This window comes from Chenopodium album, chromosome 15 (assembly GCF_948465745.1).
Source record: "Chenopodium album chromosome 15, dcCheAlbu1.1, whole genome shotgun sequence".
In the NCBI taxonomy this organism is placed as follows: Eukaryota; Viridiplantae; Streptophyta; class Magnoliopsida; order Caryophyllales; family Amaranthaceae; genus Chenopodium; species Chenopodium album.
Genome location: NC_137848.1, coordinates 7,729,663 through 7,744,780, shown reverse-complemented (window position 1 = coordinate 7,744,780; position 15,118 = coordinate 7,729,663).

The following is a 15,118-nucleotide window of genomic DNA, read 5'->3' as shown; positions in this document are numbered from 1 at the left end:
TAGCTTTTTTTTTTGAGATTAATCTTCTCTTCTCATGAACTAGCAATGTAATAAGAAAAATTAAATATAAAAAAAAAGATTTATGTACAAAAAAGTCAAATTAATATCTTTTTTTGTCAAATTAATTATTATTAATAAAGAGAGGAAGTTGCAATGTAATTATAAATTGTACAGTACAATTAATTACACAACACTCCTCCTAACAAATAAAGAAAACAAAAAATATCTTGCTTTAGGATTGTATATTTCCCACATATTTGGATATTATGGCAGTAATATATCTACTTTTTGTATTGATTGGTCCACTAAAGGCCTGTTCATATTTACTTAATTTCAGTTCAGTTCAGTTCAGCTCCAATCAGTTCAGTTCAGTTCAGTTCAGTTCCAATCAGTTCAGTTCAGTTCAGTTCAGTTCAGTTCCAATCAGTTCAGTTCAGTTCAGCTCTTAATTTCCCTCTCACATAAAATATTCATTTCAGCTTAATTCAGTTCAGTTCAGTTCCAATCAGTTCAGTTCAGTTCAGTTCAGTTCCAATCAGTTCAGTTCAGTTCAGTTCAGCTCCAATCAGTTCAGTTCAGCTCAGTTCAGTAAATATGAACAAGCCCTAAGATGCTTAGCCATTAAAAAACGACTTGGCCTGCCAGGAGTTTATGAATTTATGTTAGAAATCACACTAATAATTATTACCATTTTTAAAATACTATCTCCGTTTTTATTTAGTTGACACCTTTATATTATTATGCTTACCAACGCACTATATTAACAATTAACATTTTTAATTCTCGACATTGTAAAATTATAAAAAGTGAATATTAATATAGTATACATTGAGACGATTCAAACAAGATCTCATTTAAATGTGTTTTATTGTAGCTATAAATCACAAAAACTAGTTAAAATATAGTCTGTAAATAGTATAAAAGTCAAATGATGACAACTTAAATAAAAAAAAAAAAAACAGAGGAAGTAATTTTCATGATATGTACTTAAAAAAAAAATTGTATGCATACATATTGAATTGCATTGAAAATTATACAAGTACAAAAAGTGAAACACACCTGGTATGTATTTAGAGTAGGAATATTCGTTTTTATACCGTTTAGGGGAAAAAAAAAGGTGAGGTAAGTGAACAACAGAATAATGCAAATTAAAATTAAAAAAAAATCAATTAAAATGGTGTCACTACTCACTAGCTTACTCTGGTTCAATTCAAGAGGTTGGCCATGCTAGCTAGAATAGGCCCTCAAAGGAGCCCAACATAGAGGGTAGGTTAACCAGTTTTTGTTTTGCTAAATACTCCATAAATGTTTAAATTCAACTACTTCCTCCGTTAACTATTAATTGTAATAACGGAATATTTTATGTCTCACAAATAATACGCCTTTATTGTAATTAATAGTGAATGGAGGGATCGGAGTATATAATTGGCTTAATAATGGCCAATCAGCCTAGCTAGCAGTTAAGGCTTGAGTCAAAGTAGCTTGTGTGTCATGATGGTTTTCTAATGTTGGTTTGAACCATGACCACCTTGATCTAATCATAACGTAATAAAATCTAAACAAACGCCCTAATGGGTAGGAGACAATTTTAAAATCAAAGTATAGTTCGAGTACTAGTATAACAAATATTAACAATACACCTGAATTGAATTCATTAATAACCCGGGCCTAACCTTAAACATTAGAGCATTTATTTCAGCACAACTGATAACTTGGGTACCACTACAACTATTCCTCTTAGATTTGTTTCTAATAATACAAAGTATATATATGCGGAGCATTAAACATCATGCATGTAGTATATATTTAGCATTGTTTAAGCCTATTTATGTTTTTTTTTTTTAAATATTAGACCAAATCGGCCTAAATGTATTATTAAGTACTCCGTAATAAAGAAGAGTAACTCATAATCCAAATCGAATTCATGTTATATACAATTAGATGTGTTATGTGTACATATACTTTGTATGCATTGGAAAATATATAATTATTAGATTAACCAAATATCAGAAATTGTTGGAAAAACTTTTACACATGCATGTTTTTGTCATCCAGCATTGGGATTTTTAGAGGATGTGGCTCATCTTCTATTATGCTATACGTTAACCTGTTTTCATCATCTTTTTTAAGCATCTCTTCTTCGGCTTTTCCTTTTACCACCGTATAGAATCCAGCTGCTATGACCAATCCTCCAATTACACTGCACAACGAACAAGAAATCAAGAATTACATGATTTAATTTCATTTTATCAAGCTATTTAAATGAAAATTTGCACCTAGACCTATCAATCAAGTTACCAAGGCCAAAGTGTTTTTTTTTTTTTTTTTTTTTGACAAGCCGTAACCATATTATAAAAGTTAAAGGCTAGAGGAGTCTAGCAAAACAGCAGGAAGAATACAAGGAGGGGCATCCTCAATCCAAACACGCATCTCACCAAACTCCCTACTAACATGAGCTAAATTATGGGCTACAACATTCCCATTTCTGCCTCCTTGAGAAATATTAAAGAAGAGCAACTACTAGCAAGGAGAAGGATTTTGGCCATTTAGTTTGTACAAAGACGGATACATATGAGAAACAAGTTATGTAATACACTAGTTTTAATAGTAGAGGATGCGGATACTGCTAAGTAAATATTATATGTATTCCCTCCGTTCCTTATTGATAGTCTCTTATGGCCAATTTTAAGTCCCAAAATGTCCATTTTCTTTTTTCAAGTACCATTAATATTAATATTTTACCAAAAATCTCTCCAATTTGCAACAATATTTGTGTGCCAATTTAACTTTTCCATGTAAATTTTGTTTTTCCATATATTTTATTCCTTTCTATCTCTACTTTTTTACATATCCAATGTAAATTTACCTTTTCAATAAACTTCTACTACTTTTTATTTATGTTTATTAATTCCCGTGAAAATTGTCCATAAGTGACTATTAAGAAGGGACGAAGGGAGTATAATATTTTCTTTTTTCTAAAATGCATATAAAAATTATAATCTCTTTAAAAAAAAATATGTGACAAAATCTTCAATACGTAGTACAAAGTATCATTTAATGAATGTTACTTTATATACATATAATAGTGCGGGTGTGTACCGCGTGTCCACACTATTAAAAAGCCCATGCTTCATAGCTGGTCATCATAGGATAGATTTCGGGTTTCAAATTGAATCAACAATTTGTTAGCCAGGTTTTGGTGTAAATATTTAATTAGTGTTTGGGTCCAATTTAGTCTAATTGGGCCAAGTCATTAAATGATCCAATTAAAAGCCCAAGGTCAAGGTTCAACTCTCCAAATAATGCTAAAGTCAAGATCAGTCCACAAGGCAAGTCAATTGGGCCCAAGCCCATTTCTCCCATATATGCCAAGGTATAAAAGCCATCAATATTACATTTGTAAACAACACACAAAGCCTAAAGCAATTAATTCTCTTGCATAGCTTTCTCTCTTTACACATTGTACTAACTTTAGCATCGGAGGGGCCTTCCTCGGCAACACCCCCGAGGCTAGTTTACGTGTGTTTGCTGTGCAGGAAATCTTCGGTCCATCGTCACTTGGATCGAATCCAGTCTTCTCCACCTTAGTGGACCTTCGGCAGGGTCCCATTGTTTTTACCTGAAACAATTTGGCGCCGTCTGTGGGGAAGGCTTCTAAAAAAAAAATCTTTAAGCCAATTCCAATCGTTCTACCTCAAACTTAGTTTCAATGGCTAAGAATCGCAAGAACAAAAACGACGGGGCTTCTCCTCTGAGAAAGCGCCGAAAGTCACTAGGAGGGGGTCCCTCGGAACGCCCACTCCTAGTCTAACTCCTCCTCGGGATAGGAGCCCCTCCGCGGGACCCGACTCTCGTGAGGAGCCAAGGGAGAGATCCGAATCTCCTATCATCCAGTCCGGTCATCCGCCGAGCCCGCCTCGGTTAAATGAGGACGACTGGTCCAGTCAAAGGACTCAATCTCATGCCCGGAGCCAATCTCGGAGCATTCGCACCAACTCTCGCTCTCAGCCAAGGACACCCTTGACGGGACCCAACTCGGAAGAGGTAGTGAGAGCCCTAGCGGTCCTCATGGAAGCCATGAAGGCCCAAAATGTGTCACCTCCACGCGGCCGAACACCTCCGCAAACCAGAAACCAGCGGAGGTGCCTCGGCCAGGAGGGGGGGAAACTCTCCTCTTTTAAGGAGCTTGGCGAATGGGAAGAGGATACTTGGAGAACCGAGAGGGAGAAAAACAGGAACTCTCATTTCTTCAGGGATTCCTCCTTTCAGCTCGCCACGAGCCGAACCCATAAAAGCAGCAGTTCTGCCTCTCGGCCAGAAATTGCTCGCCGAAGCGTTCACGACCGGCTCGGCGATAGGGAGCGGAGTGTGCACAGTCGCCTCTCCTACCCTGCAGCCGAGGCCCAGACCTCCCAGCCCGGGACGAAAACCACTCCTACCTCTCTGAGAGGGCGGAGCGCGGTCCCTTCGGCTGGGAATAAGGGCAAAGCCGTGATGCTGCCCTCCAGTTCTCCATTCGAGCAATGGATATTGGAGTCCCATGTGCCGACGGTCAAAATCCCGTCGCACATTACCTATGATGGAACTTCGGATCCGAAGGACCATGTTGCCTCGTACGAGGCTCATATGCATCTTTGCCCCAGATCCGAAGCAACTTGGTGCAAATATTTCCCAACCACTCTCAAGGGGGTCGCGCAAGCGTGGATCTCCAAGGGAGTAAAAGAGGGCTCAATTACTGGGTGGGACGATCTGTCCTCCAAGTTCAAGAGCAAGTTTTCCACGGCAAATCGCCGGGAAAAGACTACTGCAGAGCTCATGGGCCTGCAGCAAAGTGAGGCCGAGAGCCTCCGAGACTACCTGACCCGCTTCAGCAATGAGTCATCCAGCATTTCTCAGCTGGACCAAGGGCTGGCAGTCTTCGCCCTTCAGCACGGTCTCAGAACTGGGCCATTCTCAGACTTCATGGTCATGAATTCACCTCAGACCTTGGAGGAGGCATTGAATGCCTCGGATAAGTTCATCCGAGCTGAGGAATGGAACAAAGCAAAAACCCAACCCCAATCTGGGGGAGGGAAACAAAAACAAGCACCCTCGTCTGAAGGCCAAGGCCAGAAGGCAAAGGGAAAGGCGAAAGCCTCGGAACAATCTTCGGCCAACGAGTCGAAGAAGGAAAAATCTGCTCCTTTCCAGGGCAGATACGAATCTTACACTCCGCTCTCTCTTCCGCGCGCTAAGATTTACAGCGTGACGAAGGAGGAGCAGAGTTACAGAAAGCCGAGACCACTCCCAGAGTGGTATCAGCGCAAGAATAAAAATCAGTGGTGTGAGTTCCATGAATCACCGGGACACAACACTAAAGAATGTATCCAGCTGAAGGACCAAATCGAGGATATGATCCGGAAAGGGTACTTGAAAAAATATATCGCGGACCACCGCGAGAAAAAAGAGGCCGAGAAGCTTGAGAAAGACTCTCGGCAAGAAATTGACTTCCCCCGAAAGAACAACAAAACTGCGGAGGGAAAATTCCCTCCAATCCACGTTATCTCGGGAGGAATATGCTCTCGGAGGGAGCACAAACGTCACCTCAGGGCTCTGACCCATCAGGTGAATCATGCTGATATACAGCCACCCCAGTCACCGGTGCCGAACATGACGTTCACAGCCGCCGACTGTCGGGGGGTGACGTACCCTCACGAGGACCCGTTGGTGATAATCGCCACGGTGGCCAACCACGACGTCAGCAAAGTCTTAATTGACGGTGGTAGCGGAGCAAATATTTTGTTTCGAAAGGCCTACAACCAAATCAAGCTGAAGCCCAAGCACCTTACGCCGGTATCCTACCCAGTATCCGGATTCAATGGGGCTTCAACTTATCCTGACGGGAAGGTCCTACTCCCTGTCACCATCGGCTGCGACGAAGCAGCTAGGAATGTCATGACCGAATTCTTGGTCATTGATGCTCCTTCAGTGTACAACGTGATTTTGGGGAGACCCATAATTCACGAGATCCAAGGGGTCGTCTCAACTTATCATCAGCTGATGATATACGTTTCAGACGTTGGCTTCCCCAAAAGGATCCAGGGCAGCCAAAAGGAAGCCCGAAGATGCAACTACCTCAAGCCATCCACTAGTCGCCCAGACGACGACGATGAGGATGAGGAGGAGAAAGAAAAAGAAAAATAGCCGAGCACGAAGAAGCCGAAAGGCCTAAGTGCTTCAGCGCAAGGTTCTGTACCCAAAGAAAAAGGGTCAGAAAAAGAGAGGGCAAGCTCTTCATCTGAGCCGAAAGACTCAGGGAGCCAGCCGAAGCAAAGGAAGTCCGGGACGCCTGCTGATATAGACAGCAGGCCGGATTGTGAAGAATCCAGTCCATCAGCAATGGACACGGATCATCAGACTGAAACGGTCGAACTGACCGAAGGAGATGCTGAGAAATGTGTAACAATCGGGATGGACCTTGATCCGAGCACCCTTTGTGAACTTATTCAACTCCTTCGGGACAACAGAGATGTGTTTGCTTTCTCGGCAGCCGATATGCCCGGGATAAGTCCAGACCTCATCTCCCATAGGCTTAACGTCGACCCAACGTGTCGGCCATTTAAGCAAAAGAAGCGGAATTACTCCGCAAATAAGAACCGAGACATCGCAGCCGAGGTCAAAAAATTGCTGGACGCAGGTTTCATCGAACCTTGTCAGTATCCAGAATGGCTGGCCAATGTGGTGATGGTTCAGAAGTCCAATGGTACCTGGAGAATGTGCGTTGACTTCACGGACCTAAATAAGGCTTGTCCGAAGGATTTCTATCCCTTGCCGAGAATCGATCAGTTAGTCGACTCGACGAGCGGACACGCCTTGCTTAGTTTCATGGACGCATTCTCGGGGTATCATCAGATCTTCATGCACCCCGACGACCGAGCAAAGACGGCATTCGTCACGAACGCCGGGGTGTACAATTACAAAATGATGCCCTTCGGATTGAAAAATGCGGGGGCAACGTATCAACATCAGGTTTTTGCCGATCAAAAAGGCCGAAACATGGAAGTCTACGTTGACGATTCAATCGTCAAAAGCAAGAAATCTGAGGACCATGTTAAGGACCTGGCTGAAACCTTCGCCACATTAAGAAAACATCAAATGAAGCTGAATCCGAAGAAGTGTGTCTTCGGGGTGAAGTCAGGGAAATTCCTTGGATTCATGGTCAGCAAGAGGGGGATTGATGCCAATCCCTCCAAAGTCAAAGCAGCTCTAGATCTTCCTGAGCCGAAAACAAAAAGGGACGTTCAGCGGCTCACCGGAAGAATGGCAGCCCTCTCGAGGTTCATTTCAAGAGCTTCGGACAAGGGGTTACCCTTCTTCAAAGCCCTGAAACTTCCAAAAACAAAGGAGCTCATTTGGGAAGAAGAGCAAAAAGAGGCCCTCAAGCAGCTTCGGGAGCATCTGGCTCAGCTCCCAACTCTGGCTAGTCCAGTGGAGGGGGAAACTTTATATCTGTACGTGGCTGTTAGCCCGGCCACCATCAGTGCAGTGCTGCTGAGGGAAGAAAATAAAATTCAGCAACCGATCTATTTCGTCAGTCACACTCTGACAGATGCCGAGACTCGTTACCCTCTACTCGAGAAAATTGCCTTTGCAGTAGTGGTAGCCGCTCGGAAGTTGAGACCCTATTTTGATTGCCATCATATAGTGGTTTTCACTGATCAGCCGCTGGAAAAAGTTCTCGGCAAGGTGGAAAAATCAGGTAGGCTGGGCAAGTGGGCCTTTGAGCTCACTGAATTCAGCATCAGCTACCAGCCGAGAGCAGCCATCAAGGCTCAAGCCCTTGCAGACTTCCTGGCCGAATGCTCGTACCAGGAGACGTTAGACGATGAAAGGAAAACCTGGACCGTGTTTACGGATGGATCCTCCACCGTAAATGGTTCGGGGGCAGGGGTAGTGATAACCTCTCTAGAAGGCAAATCCTTCGAGTATGCACTAAAATTTTCTTTTAAGGCTTCGAACAACGAAGCTGAATACGAGGCGGCAATTGCAGGCCTAGAATTGTGCATCTCTCTGGAAGCCGAGCATGTCTGTCTGAAAACAGACTCTCAGCTAGTTGCATATCAGATTGGTGGCAGTTACGAGGCCAAAGAGCCCTCCATGATAAATTATCTTGCCAAAATCAAATCAGTTATTGCAAAGCTGAGAACCTTTGAAGTGCAGCTGATCCCAAGGGGTCAGAATGCTCAAGCCGATGCACTCTCCAAACTTGCCAGTTCAACTCTAACCGAGCTGAACAGATCTGTATATGTGGAGGTGCGCCGAGAAAGAAGTGTCGACGAAGCACCCGAAGTGTGCTGTGCCGACCCAGAGCTCAGCTGGATGGACCCCATCCTAGCTTTCAAACTTCGGGGAGAAATTCCCGAAGACAAAATTCTGGCTTCCAAGCTGAAGAGAACCAGCTCAAGGTTCGTCGTCTTCAGAGGAGAGCTTTTGAAAAAATCTTTCTCAGCCCCATTGCTGAAATGCGTGGGACCAACAGATGCAGATTACATCATTCGGGAAATTCACCTTGGCATCTGTGGGAACCATATTGGGGGAAGGACCCTAGCCCATAAGGCACTGAGGGCCGGATATTACTGGCCCACCATGGTCTCTGACGCCAAGGAGCTGGTCAGGAAATGCGAGAAATGTCAAAAATTCGCACCGGTTATCCATCAGCCAGCTAGAAACCTTCAGCCGATCCTAAATCCGCTTTCATTTGCCCAATGGGGGCTGGATATTCTGGGGCCATTTCCAGATGCACCCTACCAAAAAAGATGGTTAATAGTCGGCATCGACTATTTCAGCAAATGGATTGAGGCTGAAGCAGCCTCGAATATCACGGAGCAAACTGTCAGGAAATTTATCTGGCAAAATATTATTACTCGCTTTGGTATCCCGAGGGTTTTTGTCTTTGATCATGGAAGGCAATTTGATAATCTACCGCTGAGGCGATACACCGATCAGTTCGGCATCAAGCTGGCATATTCAGCAGTGTGTCATCCACAAAGTAATGGCCAAGCCGAAGCTGCAAATAAATAAATCCTCAGCGCTTTGAAGAAAAGGGTTGAAGATCAAAAGTCTAAGTGGATAGAGGAGCTTCCAGGAACCCTCTGGTCACTTCGGACAACAGAAAAAGAGGCAACGGGCTATTCACCTTTTGAGTTGGTATATGGTGCCGAAGCTGTTCTTCCAGTGGAAATCGGTTCTGAAAGTTTAAGAGTGCACCACTTCTCGGCTGAGAACGAGCAACTTATGAAGGAATCCCTTGATTTCCTTGACGAAGTGAGAGACTCAGCCCGAGACAGAATGGCTGCTTACAAGCAGAGAATCAGCAAATTTTACAACCGAAGGGTCCATGCAAGGCCTCTCAAAATTGGAGACCTTGTCCTTCGAAATGCTGCTGCAGTTCAGAAAGGCCGAATCCATGGGAAACTCTCAGCTGCATGGGAGGGACCTTATGAAATCCATGATGAGCTTCAGCCAGGGACATATAGACTTTGTCAGTTAGATGGAACTGAGCTGAAAAATCACTGGAATGCTGATATACTAAAAAAGTACCATGTATAAACCCTTCGGGGCAGAACAATCCTTGTAAGTACATTTTGAATTATTAATGAAAGGCCTCAGAGCCACCATTTCTGTAAAATTTTGCAACTTTTTATTCTTTCAAGTTTTCTTCATTCTATCTACTCTTTAAGGGTTTTTATTCAGCCTCGTCTGAAACCTTCGCCTTCGGGTAACTGGGTTTCAGATTGCTGACAAACCCGTCTTTTCAAAGAACTCTGGTCTTTCAGCTGAAGCTAAACTTCAGCGAGACTTGTTCTCCAAAGACATGAGTCCATGGACAAATCTGGGATATTGCCTTAGCTGAGCCTCGTATCCCAGAGAGCCATTATTTGAGACATTGCCTTCAGTTGGCCCCGTGTTTCAGATATCCATTTTTAAAGATAGAAAGAAAACCAAGGATAAAGGCAACCGTTAGAAAATTTTTATTCAGCCTCGTCCGAAACCTTCGCCTTCGGGTAACTGGGTTTCAGATTGCTGACAAACTCGCCTTTCTAAGAACTCTGGTCTTTCAGCTGAGGTTAAATCTCAGCAAGACTTGTTCTCCAAAGGCACGAGTCCATGGACAAGTCTGGGATATTGCCTTAACTGAGCCTTGTATCCCAGAAAACCATGATCCGAAACATTGCCTTCAGGTGGCCTTGTGTTTCGGATACCAATTTTTAAAGTTAGACGGAAATCCAATTCAGTAATCCAAAGACCGGAGTCTTCAGATTACTGAGGGAGGCAGGAAGCACTGTCAGCGCAAGTTTATCTTCAGCAGAATTCTTCAAGTTTGTACTTAGCAAATTTTTGAAGAAAAAGTAAAGCATTCAATATAAGGCAAAGTAGTTGAAGAGAAATGCATCAGATATAACTCAAAGGCCCAGAAAAAGAGCTACAGAATTCAGAATTGTCTAGGACATAACGAAATATCGGCAGCCGCCCACAAGCGGAAAAATACAGCTGCCGAAGTACAATACAAAAACAAATAAAGCAGTTTGTACATCAAGGCAAGCTGAAGCAAAAAACAAGGCAAAAATACTTTTCAGAAGCGGCAAGTCTAAAGTTGAGCGCATGATGAACCGCAAGATTCTGAAGACGACTGCCCGAGTTCCTATGCTTCAGCCCGAGGATCAGACTGATCAGCAATGCTGGCTTCAGCTCCAGCAGCAGATGAAGCAGGCTGTGCACCCTGCTGAGCCTCCCTCATCTCTTCTTCTTCCTCAGCTTCCTCAGCTGCAAGAATCTCAGCTTCGGCTTGAGTAGGGAACTTCATATGGGGATCTTCTGGATCCTGGCCCCATTCAGCACACTTGGACCAGTCCAGATTCGGCTCAGCATGGAGACAAAGTCTTCGGCATACTCTGAACCCGTTCTTAAATCCCATTTCGTACTCTTCTTGAGTATAAATGCGGGTCTTGAGCAGGGCTTCAGCATCTGCTAGCTTTTTCTGTACCTCCTCCAAGTTTTTCTTGGATTGATTTAGCTCTTCAGCGAGCTCGGAAGAGGCACCCTTCTGCTTGTTCAGCTCTTGCTGAACCTCTGAAGCTTCAGCCTTCAGTTGAGTCAGCTCGTCATTTTTGACCCTTAGCTGATCCTCAGCCTCACTCAGCTTCGCTCTCTCAGCTTCGGCAGCAGCAACAGCCTCTGAGAGTTGGACGTTTTGGGCTTGGAGCTGTTCTTCAGCAGCCATCCTACTGGCTTCTGAAGCTTCCAGTTTCTGCTGCACCTCAGCCTGTGCAGTAGCTCCATCCTTGATTCGGCTTTCAATGGCAGCCTTGAATTTGGACACGTCCACTCCCAAGTGATCTCGGAGAAAGTTCTCCCCTTCTATTAGCGGGGGGAAAACCTCCCTCTCCATAGCAGTGCAAAAGGTCTGGAGGGCTTCAGCAGCCTTCTTTTTGTATTCCTCCCCTTCCTTTTGCTTTTCTTCAGCTGCTGCCTGCTTCATCTGAGCGAGTTTCAGCTCTTCAACAGCCACCTTCTGGGCAAGCTCAGCATCGTCCACCCTATCTTGTAGGGTGTCAATCAGCTCTACAGTGAGAGTCTGATTGTGCACAAACTGAAAGCAGAGGCACAACTCAGTAAAAAAAAAAAAAAAAAAAAAAAAAAAACATAATAACTTGGGGCTGAAGAGCTGAACAGAAAAATAGAAGCAAGAGTAAGGATTTACCTGCATCATCAGCAGTTGATTCGTCCTTACAGGGTCTGGGACAGATCTGCTGGATTCACCCATCCCTGCAGTGGCCTTCAGCGACCAGGCCCTTGCCCTGTCTACTTCGGACATTCCAGCAAAATTGCCGAAGTAGGCTTCTGCACCTTCTCGGTTCTGGCCCCATATGACGTCCCAGATATGATCTGGAATTGGAATTCGGGAGGCCGAGAACCCCATCTCTCCAGAGTGCAGCGTCTGGAAGGAGGGGAAGGAAGACTCAGGAGCTTCATGAACCCTTGGAGGTTCAACTTCTTCTTCTTCAGCAGTCTTCTCTTCCTTCTCAGCAGAGTCGATGACAATGACCTCTGCTTCCTCTTCGGGATTGAGAACGAAAGCCTCAACCTCCCTAGCAATATCAGCTGAGAAACCCTCAGCAGCGGGCTTCTTAGCACTCTCAGCATTGTGCCCTTCGGCACCATCTGCCATTCCCTCGGCTGGGACCCCTCCCTTGGGATCGGGAGTCTTTTGGTCCACCTCCATCTTAGGAGGTGGGGAAGGGGTCTTCGGTGGAGATTGTGGTGGTGGTGGGGGAACCCTCGGCAATTCGCCGCCTTCTCCGGGCTCTCTGATGCTGATGCCGGCTGGCCTCGGCCCCATTTGGAAGTCATGAGGGCCGATGATGGCCATTCGTCTCCTCCTTTTCTGAAGGGGCTGTTCATCCATATCCGATTCTTCGGAATCTTCCTGGATTTGATCTTCGGGACGAACAGGAGCTTTTCCTTCTCTCTGCTTTTTGCTCCCTTCAGACTGCAAAAAACAGGGGGGGCAGGAAGAGTGTGAGTTCTCCAGCAAAAAAAAAAAGAGAGTTAAAAAGTTAAGTGTAACTCACCGAGGTCTCCAGCAAAGCCTCGTCTTCTTCTTCAGCTGCCCTCGCTGCTGCTTTTTCTTCAGCAGCCCTGGAGGACCCTTCTCCTCCTTCGCAAGCTTCAATAGCCCGTACAACTTCCTCGGCTGTACGGGCGGCTTCAAGTTCCTCAGCTAGCAGTTGAAGCCAGGGATCTCTCTTCTTCCACCAAGGCTTCTGCCTCTGATAAAGGGCAACAGCCTCGATTTGGAGATGATGCTGATCTAGATGGACCTCCCTGTGCTTTGAATCGGTGATAGCGGGGGCCCGATCGATAATAAGTCTCTCTTGGTTGACGCCGAGACGATTGTAGTCGATGCCAACGTTTGTCTCGTTCCGCTCTGAGCATAAGAAAAAAGCAAAGGTCAGTTCAGCAAAAGAAAAATGCTGGATCGGCTCAGCAGGAAAGTGCAAAAACAAAATTCTTGCTAAGAATAAATAATAAAGGCCTCGGCCCCAGCCGAAGAAACTTACCATCCCTGAACTTTCGGCTGAGGCCGACAGCTGCTAACATGTGCTCTTGGAAAATATAGTGGTTATCCGGGAGCCAAGTCTCCGGGATATACTTCATTCGGCCTCCAGCACCCCCAGGGTTCAGCATTCGGCCGAAAATATTTTGCTGGTTAAGGTGCAGATCTGGGCCTCTATCTTCGGGAGGACCCAGGCTTCCCATTTCAGGGTCAGGCTCAGTCAGATACCTGGGAGCGCTGAAGACGTAAGGATGGGCAGGATCCGTGGGCGCCCTAACCCAGATCCATTGACCCCTCCATTCCTTATCTGAGGAATCATTCGGCCACATGGTTAAATACTGAGGCCGAGACTCAATTCGGTACCACCCAGGACCATGATTACCGTGCCCACTTTGAATGTTTGTCATTAGCCGATGAAGCTTTTTGAAGCAGTGGAGGTTCGGTACATATCTGAAAAACTTGCAGACCCACAAGTACGTCATCACCCTTCGGATGCTGACGGGAGTTAGCTGGCACAGGGAGACCCTGTAGTGGATCAGCAAGTCTCGGACAAATGTGTCCAGAGGAAACCTCAGCCCATACTGAAGTTGTCTTGTGTACACCCCCACATACCCCGGGGGTGGACGATGGATTCTATCAGATGCAACGGGCATTCTGCACCAATACCCATCAGCTTCCATTATGCCGTAGTGCAGCTCTATTTGTTCAGCAAACCGATACACCTCGGCGTGCTGTACCCACCAATGGTAGGGACGGTTCTTTATCATGGCTGAAGCTACTTCGGCGTCCTGCCACTCCTGAAATCCAGGAAGGACATCCCAAAGTTGAGCGGGAACTACTTCGTCCTGCCCAGAGACGCTCGGCTCCTCCGTTCCTTCAGGAGGCGCCGATGAAATTGGGGTCGCCCTAATTCCTTCAGCAGGGTCAGACCCCACTTCTTGTCCGTTCCAGGTCCCAGTCCTATTCCTGGGATCGGGGAATTGCCTTGCCCTTCTTGGAGCACGGGCTCTGCCTCTAACTCCTCTCACCATTGTCGGTTTTTGAAGAAAAAGTCGAAGGAAAAGGGGGAAGGAGTTCAAATTCGAAGAAAATTAAACAAAAATCAAAGGAAATTACCTTATTTTGAAGCGGAATTTGCCGATCTATAAGTTCGGAGCGACGAATTTCAGTTTCTAAGCTTAATGCTCGGGGAATCAACGAAGTTTTGATGCGGATTCTTGAGTTCTCTTGAGAATTTCGGGCTCGTGTTTGTGAAGAAGTGAGGAGAGATAGTGCGCCTCTTTAGTTTTATCTCCAGAAATGGAATTCAAGGGGCCGCGCTTTTAATCTCTTCTTAAATACCTCACTAAGTAACCGTTAAACACACGTCCCAATGATTAACTACCCATTATCCGTCCAACTTCCACAAATTATCCATCCATCAACCGTTATCTCGCTAATGGCGGTTTAAATTTAAATCTTTTTGGATTAATTAAATCATTTACTTCCCTCCTTTTTCTGGTTAATTAAACCCGACCCGTCATTCTTCCAAATCGGGTCTGGGGGGCAAGTTGTTTGGGTCCAATTTAGTCCAATTGGGCCAAGTCATTAAATGATCCAATTAAAAGCCCAAGGTCAAGGTTCAACTCTCCAAATAATGCTAAAGTCAAGATCAGTCCACAAGGCAAGTCAATTGGGCCCAAGCCCATTTCTCCCATATATGCCAAGGTATAAAAGCCATCAATATTACATTTGTAAACAACACACAAAGCCTAAAGCAATTAATTCTCTTGCATAGCTTTCTCTCTCTACACATTGTACTAACTTTAGCATCGGAGGGGCCTTCCTCGGCAACACCCCCGAGGCTAATTTACGTGTGTTTGCTGTGCAGGAAATCTTCGGTCTATCGTCACTTGGATCGAATCCAGTCTTCTCCACCTTAGTGGACCTTCGGCAGGGTCCCATTGTTTTTACCCGAAACAATTAGTAAGATCTAAGATCTAATATAACCAAGTAATAGCTAAGTTATAAAAATATAAACGG